At 52.2% G+C, this 9,050-nt stretch overlaps 1 pseudogene across 1 annotated transcript; it reads right to left on the bottom strand.

Moving 5' to 3' along the window:
* Positions 1-5,449: 5,449 nt before the first annotated feature.
* LOC308236024 (ubiquitin thioesterase OTUB1-like) lies at positions 5,450-6,239 on the bottom strand (annotated as a pseudogene). The gene has a single exon. The product of its transcript is annotated as a ubiquitin thioesterase OTUB1-like (transcript).
* Positions 6,240-9,050: the final 2,811 nt, after the last annotated feature.

Genomic DNA, 9,050 nt, shown 5'->3' with positions numbered 1-9,050 from the left:
CAGAGGGGTGTCGTGGCGCGGGCAGATGCGGTGGTTGTAGGCGGGTGTGCTCTTCTGCAAACTTCTGTTTCCTCAGGGAAATAGGAGTCACCGTCATCAGCTGAGTGTGAGGGTCAGGGAGCAGGGGTGAAGGTGGGGTGGAGGGGAGGAAGAATGAGATGGTCTAGGACAGTGGTTGGCAAACTCATTAATCCACAGAGCGGCAAACCGCGGCTCGTGAGCCGCAGTTTGCCGACCACTGGTCTAGGACAGTGAAGAGCAGACAAGCCAGGGAAGCATAGCAAGAAGGACCATTCGTGACCTTGCATTTTCCCTTGGCATGACTGGGAGCTTCTCTCCAGCCGTGTTCACCTTGTAGGGGCAGCGAGTGCGGAGCTGGGTTTCGGCCCGGTTGTGTTTTCGTCAGGAGGTGGCAAGAATGGGAATTGATGTTATTTAGGCAAGAGAGTTGAGGGTGTAGGTACACGATGCTTGTAGTAAATGACCATGGACGTTGACATGAATAAGGAGAAAGGTAAGGGCCTGAGGGAAGAGCAAGGGACAGGGAAAGGGGGCGGGATCAGTCTGGGTGGGGTGGAAGGACTATTGGAATTGGATGCTCAAGATGAAGAGCTGGGCGGATAGATGGTGGGGGTTGGGAACTGAGAGTATGCAAGTGTGGTTCCTGGGTAATGAGGTGGTCAAGGGTGTGAGGGGCTGAGGTAGGTGGAGGATACGTTCACAGGAGCAGAGGGAGTCATGGAGCTGAGAGGTGGTGATGGCTGTCACCATGATTGTGACAGAATCACGTTGGAGAGAATGACTATGAGCTGGGAGCTAAGATTGTCAATGAGGGAGGGGTGACACTGGGCGTGTGTAGATGGCCGCGACAGGCGTGGGAAGGGATCTGACACTGATGCGTGCTATGACCTTGAAAACTCAGGCTAAGTGGAAGGAGACAGTCACCAAAGGCTGCACCTCGCGTGGTTACATGGAAATGTCCACGAAAGGCAACCTCACAGCGACAGGAAGGAGATGAGTGGTTGTCAGGGGCTCGAAACAGAAGAAAATCAAGAGTGACCGCTGATGGGCACGTGTTTCTTTTGGGTGATGGTTAGATACCTTGGGAATATATTAACAACCACTGAATCATATCCTTTGGAGAGGCGGTTTTTGTAGCATGTGAACGACATCTCAATTTACAAACAAAGACAAAAAACTTGGGACCAAATACAGAGTCCTTCTGTGTGGCCCACCTAGATAGCTTCTGTTCTCCGGGCCTTGGGGCCTCATCCCAGGGGACCGGAGCTCAGGCTGACCCCGGCTGAGATGGAGCCACACATGGCTGGTTACTCTCACTCGTGCCCTCTGTTCCTAACCAGAGGGCAGGGAGCTGTTAGAACACCGCTGGGCTCTGGCGTCGGCTCTGAGCACAAATTCGGGCCCCACCACTTGCCAGCTGTGAGCTCTCTCGGAGCCTCAGTTTCCTTGACTGTGAAATGGGGATGATGATGGTGGTCTCTTCTAAGTGTTGCTGCGGGGAGATGATGAGACAGTGAACATAAAATACAAGACACAAGTCTAGCATGGGTTCCTCCTCCTTATTCTCCTCCTCCTCCTCTTCTTCCTTTTCCTCCTCTTCTTCTTCTTCTTCTTCTTCTTCTTCTTCTTCTTCTTCTTCTTCTTCTTCTTCTTCTTCTTCTTTCCTCTTCTTCTTCTTCTTCTATTTCTCCTCCTCCTCCTCCTCCACCTTTTCTTCTTCTCCTTCCTTCATCATCATCATCATCATCATCATCATCATCATTATTGTGGTGGTTGTCATTGTAGCCATTTAGCCTCTCCCATTTTTTTCTTCTTCCTCATCCACCCCAGGATTTCCCAATTGCCTCATAGTCTGCTTGTCTGGCCCAAGTGGTGGTCTGGACTCATCTTCGAAGACCTGGTCTCCTGGCCGGCTCTTGACTCCCTCCTCACTCACAGAGCCCAGACTTGCCAGCCCTGCCTCAGGCGCTCAGATAAATGCGCTCATCCTTCTCTCCAGCTCCTGGGACAAGATGGGGTGCTGATCTGCTCCCACCCAGGGGCCAGATGGCAGGGTGCTCCCCGGAGGCTTTGGGGAATGCTCGCAGCCAGATGCTCAGAAAGAACTCAGGGGCCCATGTGGAGCCCTCTCCCCGGGGGTCCCCCTACCTTTGCTGAAATGAGGAAGCTCCAAGGCAGCTGCTCCCGGAGGGACTTTCTCTTTGCAAAAGCCCAGACTCTCTACTTCTAGGAATTTGCCCACCAGACGCCACCCGCCACCCCCGGGACTGTGCTGGAGGAGGTTATTTACATGACTTGAAGGTCTGGGAAAACCCTAAGTGTCCATCAGTAGGGGACTGGCCACACACAATTCGGTCCACCCGTGCAGCGGAAAAGCACAGGGCCATTGGGAGCTATGGGGCTAAATATACTTTAGGGAACCGATCCCAAGTGAAAAAACAAGGTACAAAACAGTATTAACTATGTGCTGCCCTCCCTCGCTCCCTCCCTCTTCCCCTCTCTCTCCTTTTCTTCCATTTCTCTCAAAGGAACACCTTCACAGGGGCGCTTGCGTATGCACAGACCGTTCTGAAGGAGAAATCCTTAACCCTGTTTGTCTCTGAGGCAGGGAAATGAAACAGGGTTGCGGGGGGCGGGGGGGGGGGGGCGGGGCGGTGTCGGTCAGAGGTGGGACCACCCCTTTCCAGTCCACCCTTTCCGTGCTGCGTGAATTTAACATTTTACCTTTTGGATAGGCCAGTTATGCGCGTGGAAGGAATGCCACATCCTACTGAAGGGGATTTATTTGGTGTGAACTAAGTCTCCCCTCCTCTGATCACCTGCCCACCCCTCCTGGCCTGTTACCCTGTTTTATTCCTCCGGGGTCACAATGTAGCCAATTGTGTATCTTTCCAGATATACACTGTGCATTTGTGTAAATGCATGTTCATACGTAATTAAGTACATTTTTATTATGGTAAAATATACATAGCCAAATCTACCATTTCGACCATTTCTAAGTACAGTTCAGTGGCACTGAGCGCATTCACACTGCCGTGCAACCATCACCGCCATCCATCCCAGAACTGTTCCGTCTTCCCAAGCGGAAACCCTGTCCCCATGAAGCACGACCCCCCCGTTCCCCTCCCCCAGGCCCCGGCACCCACCATTCTGCTGTCTCTATGGATTCCATGACCCTCGGGACCTCATGCAGGTGGAATCACGCAGTATCTGCCTTTGCACCGGGCTATTTCACTCAGCATGATGGCCTCAAGGTTCGTCCATGCTGTGGGCTGTGTCAGAATTTCTTCCTTTTTCAGGCTGAATCATAGTCCATTGCATGGATTTACCACATTTTAAAAATCGATTCCTCTGCTGATGGACATTTGAGTTGTTTCCATCTTTATAGACTTTTGTTTTTTTATCTTCACTGGAAAATATTTTTCCAGTGATTTTTAGAGATTGGAAGCGCGGAGGACAGACAGAGAGAGAAACATCGATGTGAGAGAGACACATCGATTGGTTGCCTCCCACACTCGGGGCAAGCCTGCAACTGAGGTAGGTGCCCTTGACTGGAATCGAACCCTGGACCCTTCAGTCCTCACGCCGATGCTCTATCCACTGAGCCAAACTGCCTAGGGCTATATCCTTTTTAATTAAAAAAAAAAGAAATTAAACAAAAGGAGAAGGAAGTTTGGGGGAAGAGGACTTGCTCTGGGAGCTTTCCGCAAATTGCATCGAGCACAGAATGGTCCCGTGCAGGCAGGGGAAACATCCCCTTCCCGGGCACCTGCCGGTGCTTCCCCACCTTCGCCCGCCCGCCCGGGAGGAACTCCCCTTTCCTTTCTTTGAAAGCTGCCCCTGCATCCTGCCTGGGAGCTCAGGGCGCCCCGAACGCTGTACCTGCCTCTTGTCCAGCTCCAGGGAGGCCAAGGGCCCAGGGGAGCAGAGGTCTGCTGGCTACACGTGTGGCTCACCCAGGGGATGGGAGGAGGGAGGCAGAGGCCGAGTCAGCAGGAAGGGCATAGGGCCCTGGGAGTCGCTGGGGACACAGGCGCTCCCCGGGGGGAAGCCCCTGTGCCTACCCCCTGGAGGGCCTCAGCCCTGGGGGGCCCCACGTAAGAAAACCCCCATTCAGATGAAGAGCCACTAGGCCGTTCTCTGTCTGCATTTGCACTCCTCCAAACACAGCCCACTCTTCAAAGAGGACTTCCACATTTAAAAACGTTTCCTCTTTTCTCCCCATGTTTTCATTATGGAACATTTTAAAACAAAAGTTGTTGGAGTAGTTGAGTGATCACAGCCACCACCTACCTGCACACTGTTAATAGCTTTCATATTTGTTTTGTCTCTCCCTTTCTCTCTATAGGGTATTAATATACCTGCACACATGTGCATATATATGTACATGCATATATGTTCACATATATGCATGCATGTACGCATAATGTACACATGTGCATACATATGCACATGTTATACAATATGCATATATGTATGTACATATATACACACATACACCTACACATTCATCTACACATACACATTTCCTCTGAACATGAACTCTTTGAAGATAAGGGCACCATGACCTTCATCCTTCAATACTTTAGCATCTCAGAACAAGGACATTCTCCTACATATTCTCTAAGTCTTCTTTAGGCCCACAACCCTGGCATGCGCCCTGACCGGGAATCAAACCATGACTTCTTGGTTCATAGGTCGGCGCTCAACCACTGAGCCACGCCAGCCAGGCTTAACATTTGTAATAAAGCGTGTTCTCTACCCTGTGGGAAAGCCTTGGTGCTATTCATATGAGGGTGCTTAGCCTAAGGTCTTGACATTTCCCCCAAGAGGAACTTGGGTGCTGCTGTAGAAGTTTCATGTAAGTTAAAACCTTGGTCAAATGTCACTAGGAGGGAAGCGACGACTCAGGATACCACACCGACGGGCCAGGGACCAGTTTGGATATTTAGGAATTACTCCTCCAAGGTGTTTGCACCGGGGAGCTTAGGCTGTCCTGCTTGATCGTACAGGTCCGAGTCACCAGGACCTTGGCCAGACCTTAATATTTCAGAGTTATGAGCGACTGCCTCTAGGGCAAGTCCAGGTGGCTGGGTTATGACAAATGTATCGTCACGAAGGAAAACAAGGGTAGTCAACCATCTTTAAAAATGCCCCCACCACTGCCTCTCAATATAGAAAGACCTCGTTTGTCACGCAGCAAATCCCACCTCTGCCCCCTGAAATTCCCCTGGTTTCATTCATTACAAGGGGATTTATTTTTTTTTATTTTTTTCACCACCAGCATCCCCTTTAAAAAAATGTGGAAGGTTGTATGACAGGGAAGGGGGAGTGAAATATGACCGTTTACAACCACACAAAAACCTCTGTTCATGTCTAGTGCCTGGCAGAGGGGAGGGCAGCAGGGCAGCGGCGGGCAGAGCCAGCCCTATTTGTAGAGGATGTCGTGGTGTCCAGGCCGGTAGAGAAGGCAGACCTTGGGCTCGGAGCCCTCGGGGAAGATGTGCGGGTTGGTGGTGCCGCCCTCGCCGCAGTCCATGTACCCCACCTTCATGGAGATGTGGAGGGCCTGGGCCAGCGCGATGATGGGGATGTGATCGCTCTCCTTGCACACGGGGTCCACCTCCTGCTGGCAGAACTCCTTGACGGTCCGCCCGCCCTCGACGAAGTGCTCGAAGCACTTGCTCTCCCGCTGCAGGTAGCCGGAGGTGAAGCAGCCGCAGGTAGACCACCAGGTAGTCCGAGGTGCTCTGGTCGTTGAAGGAAGCCAGCAGGTCTGCTTCTCCACCTGCTCGATCGGGTCCGTGAACGTGTTGTGGAAATCCTCAGTTGTGAACTCGGTGAAGCCCTGGGACACCAGGTCTTCTTTGCTCTTGGCAGACACAGCCTTGAACCCTCTGCAACTCCTTGCTGTCATCCAGCAGCGCCTCCGGGTGGCAGGACCCGAAGGCTCGGGAGAAGCAGTTTCCGTCGGGCCTGGTCCTGTGGATGTACGAGTATTTTTTGTGGAGGTCCTTGATCTTCTGGTGGTAGATATTGTCGTCCTCAGCATACTCCTTGTACAGCACCGAGAGCTCCGGCCGCTCCGAGACCAGAGGGTTCTGCACAGCAATCTCTTGCTGAATTCGGTCCTGCTGAGCCAGGATGGCTTCATCATAGGCAAGACGGTTAGCACCTTCGGCGTCGCTGGCCAGCGGCTCCGGCTTCTGCTGCTCCATGACAAGGGGGTTTAAAAGAAAAAGACTTAAAGAGCACTTTACATCAGCATTCAGCTTCCCTCTGAAATACTCAGCTTCTTAAATAGTACCTCCACGTTCCTTTTTCTTCTAGTAACGTAGACACTGGCTTCGGAGTTTGTGGCACGTGTGGGGGTGGAGGGAAAACAGCCCATCCAGAACTGTTCTGTGCGCGGCTGCTCTCTTATCGCTCAGCAATAAGAATCCACGGGTGAGCGTAACCAATGGATAAAAGACACTGGGCAGGGGGGAGCAGGTAAAGGCATGTACTGGGGGGGAAGGGGAGGCCGGGGGGAGGTCCATGGGGGAAAAAATAAATAAATAAATAAATAAATAAATAAATAAATAAATAAAAGAATCCACGTGTGTCCTTGCAGACTTCCCCCCACCGCCCTTACAGATGCCCCACAACACGTCTCCTGCCTTTTCCCTTTTCCGGCGTGTGAGGTCTAAGGAAAGCCCTGGCGTTCTGCTAGCGCCCTAAGCCCCCTCTGTGTCCCAGCCGTCCCCCAGGGGCCGCTGTACCAGGGAGATGGCGCGGCCGTGAGCATCAGGACTGTGACGTTTACATTCCTTCTGCAGTTGCTGAGCTGGTTGCTTTTTGTCCTGTTTTTTCACTTGCTTCGGTTTCAATGCAGTCTTTAGACTGGGTCCTGCCGTGGCATCGACCCCACGATTCTAGTTTTGTTTGTTTGTCTTGATTCTGCTGGTGACACACGTGTCACGGATGCCTCCTGGTCGCGTCTCCTGCATCGCAAAACGGCCCTGGAAGTCCTCCTCAGAGCGCTCGCTGTCGGCGAACGGAGACCCGGAGGACCTAGCTCTGCACACACAGCAGCCTCCCGCACTTCGCGGCTTGTGGAAACCAAGCATCTTCTCTTCTGGGCACTAGGCTTCGAAAATCAGCCATTCTTGAGGTGCAGCATGCACGCCAACCATCGCCCCTCCTCCTCGATGGCCTCGCCTAGAAAGTGTGTCTCCTGCAGGTCTGCAGCGGCTGCCCGGGAAGGTGTCGATGCCACTTTCCCGCCGGAGGTTTCCCCTGCACTCCCTGCCCCACCCCCCTTTACAACATCACTCACCAGAGTGGCACGTTTGTTATCCTCCGATACGGCACATCATAGGCCCTCGCGGTCCACCGTCTACATGGGGGTCACTCTTGCTGTTGTACGTTGTATGGGTTTGGACAAAAGCATATTGGCGTGTCTCCGTCACGATGGTACCATACGAGTAGCTTCACTGCCTTACCAAGCCCCTGTGTTCCTCCTGTTCCTCCCTCTCTCCACCCCGAATCCCTGGCAACCACGAATCTTTTTGCCGTTTCCATAGTTTCATCTTTTCCAGAATGTTCCATAGCGGGCATCACGCAAGGCGGCCTCTTCAGATGGGCTTCTTTCACTTAGTACTGTGCGCCTGTGGCCCCCCATGTCTTTTCATGGCGTGATCGCTCACCTCTTTCTCCGTTAAGCACTAATTCCATCATCACCGCTTACTGATCCATTCACCTACGGAAGGACGCTTCTAAATTTTGACAATTAGGAATAAAACTGCTGTCACGTAGGTTTTTGGGTGGCCATCAGTTTTCAACTCCTTTGGGTAAATGCCAAGGGACGTGATCTCCGGGTTATATGGTAAGAGTACGTTTAGTTTTGTAAGAAGCCACCGCACTGCCTTCCAAAGTGGCTGTGCCATTTGCCTTCCCACCAGCAGTGCAGGAGGGTTCCTGGGGCTCCACATCCTCACCCGCATTTGGTGCTGTCCGTGTTCCAGATTTTGGCCGTTCCGATAGGTGCGTAGTGATACCTCGCTGTTATTTCAATTTGCCTTTCCCCGATGACATGGGATGTGGAGCATCTTTTCATTTGCTTTTGTTTTCTTTTTTATTGATAAAATATACATGACACCCAACGTACCATTTTAACCATTTTCAAGTGTATCATTCTGTGGCATGAAATACACTCAAATTCTTGTGCAACCATCACCAGCATCCATCTCCAAAACTTGTTCGTCTTCTCGAACTGAAACTCTGCATCCATCAAATAATAACTCCTCATCCCCTCCTCCCTCCAGCCCCTGGCGACCACCATTCTGTCTCTTTTTAAAAATATATATATTTTATTGATTTTTTTACAGAGAGGAAGAGAGAGGGATAGAGAGTTAGAAACATCAATGAGAGAGAAACATCGATCAGCTGCCTCCTGCACACCCCCTACTGGGGATGTGCCCGCAACCAGGGTACATGCCCTTGACCGGAATCGAACCTGGGACCCCTGAGTCCTCAGGCTGACGCTCTATCCACTGAGCCAAACCGGTTAGGGCCATTCTGTCTCTATGAACTGATCACTCTAGGGACCTCTCGGGTGTGGGCTCACAGGGGGTCTGTCTGCTGTGACGGGCTTTGGGTAACACCTTCTACAAGAGGTTTTCCCAGGTGATGCTGTGCGCTTCCGATGCAAACCATCAGGAGGCCTGCCCGCCTCTCCCCTTAGCTGCCTCCCCTCCACACCCACTCTGCCCCAGCTGCTCAGCCCCCCACCCGTTAGGGCCTTTGCACACGCCCTTTGCTCCCTGGCAGACTCCTTCGTATCTTCTGGATTTTGGCTCAGTGTCACCCCCTCGTAGATGCTTCCCTGCGTACCCCCAACCTCTCCCCCATGGTCACAGTCTCTGTTTCATCTTCTTCACGACGCTCAGGACAACCTGACATGACCATGTTTGGTAGTTGATTGCCTGTTGTCGTCTGTCTCCAAGGTAAACGCCATGGAGCAGGGACCCGCTCCCCGCGGTGACCCC

This window comes from Plecotus auritus, assembly GCF_963455305.1.
Source record: "Plecotus auritus genome assembly, chromosome: 10".
Taxonomy (NCBI): domain Eukaryota; kingdom Metazoa; phylum Chordata; class Mammalia; order Chiroptera; family Vespertilionidae; genus Plecotus; species Plecotus auritus.
Note: the sequence above shows the minus strand (reverse complement) of the source record. Positions and strands in the feature narration are given on the sequence as shown.